This window comes from Nicotiana tomentosiformis, chromosome 12 (genome assembly GCF_000390325.3).
Source record: "Nicotiana tomentosiformis chromosome 12, ASM39032v3, whole genome shotgun sequence".
NCBI classification, from domain to species: Eukaryota; Viridiplantae; Streptophyta; class Magnoliopsida; order Solanales; family Solanaceae; genus Nicotiana; species Nicotiana tomentosiformis.
The window spans coordinates 88,791,082-88,792,803 of NC_090823.1; positions in this window are offsets into that span (position 1 = coordinate 88,791,082).

Below are 1,722 nucleotides of genomic sequence, written 5' to 3' on the forward strand. Positions count from 1 at the left end.
CCAACTAGTGAATTAAGCATAAATTTATTCTTTTAATAATTTTCCGAGTAATTGAACTCTTCTTAATTGCAATATTTAAGAAAATATAAAGGTTCTGATTAAATAAAAACCAAGAAAAATACTTTAATCCACAATTCTACTAGTGTGTGTGCCAAGACCTGGTGTCACAAGTATTTGAGTATATAATAGATTAGATAAGAAAAATTAAATGTTGTCTAAAAAAAATAGACAGAATACAAATACAAGAAGAGGCACTAGTTGCTGCAGAACGACTCAGAAAGGCAGCTCACCACTAGGCCTCGGGGTAACATGGATGCACTCCAGTAGGACCACCTAAAACTCCTGTTTAAGATCCTGCACAAAACATGAAGCAAGTGTAGCATGAGTACGTAAACAATGTGTGCCTTGTAAGTATCAAAGTTAATCTCGAAGAAGTAGTGACGAGAGGTCGACTTTGACACTCACTACAGGTCAATAATATTAAAATAGAAATATTTAAATAAACATGATTTATGTGAATAACAATAATTTTCTTAACAGGCAGAAATAATTAATTCATTAAATTTCAGTAATTTCCAATTTATCAATTAGCTTCACAAGCTGCAATAAAATGTCAAGGTATCGTGTAATTATTATTACAAGGCACGATTTCTGCCGAGGTCATTCGACCCGGTCCAGAGTGTCGTGTACACTGCCAAGGGACGTGTGGCACGATCCTTAGATACATCTATATTGCCGAGGCATTCGGCCCGCTCGACAAGAAAGGAGGTCATTGTCTTATGAACCTCCGGAATGAGAAGTTATTATAAGGCTAACACATAAGGATGTACAATTTTCATTAACAATCAAATAATGTGCACAAAAATTCAAGTGTGTGAAATTTCGGTCTTTTACTATTTTCTCTAACGATTGCAAATATAATTCCAGTACTTTAATTAATAAAGGATGCAATTATTACGAGAAATTCATGATTTGAGTCTTAAACTACCCGGACATAGCATAATTAGTAGCTACGCACGGACTCTCATCACATTGTGCGTACGTAGCCCCCACTATTATCAATAATTATTAATTTAATCACCTATGGGGTAAATTCCCTCTTACAAGATTAGACAAGAGACTTAACTCGTCTCAATGTCCACTTCCCGATCACAATATCGCGTTAAAGTCTCAATTCGATGCCGAAAAATCAAAAACTATCCAAATGTTATATAAAATAATTAATACATGCTCAATAATTCGAAATTAGACTATTAAATTTATTACCCGACCCAAATTGGTAAAATTCCTAAAATTCAACTCGGGCCCACGTGCTCGGATTCCGGAAATATTTTGAGGAAAACGTTACCCATAATCTCAAGAACTCAAATATACAATTTTCATCCAATTCCATAACCATTTTCGTGGTTAAAATCTCACTTTTATCAAAACCTAAGTTTTTCATCTGAACCCTTGATTTTCACGATTTACAGGTTATAATCTACCCATAATCTATGTATTTATGTGTGGATTTAACTTACCTTCAAGTTCCTAGTCGAAATCCCCTCTCAAAAATCTCCAAAATCGCCCAAGAATGGAGGAAATATAGGCAAAAATGGCTGAGCCTCGCCCCTTTTAACATTCTGCCCAAACAGCATTTTTGCACCTGCGAAGGTGTAACCGCACCTACGGAAAATTCCTCACAGGTGCGAGATTTTCCCTTCTTGGCCTGGCTCCGCACCT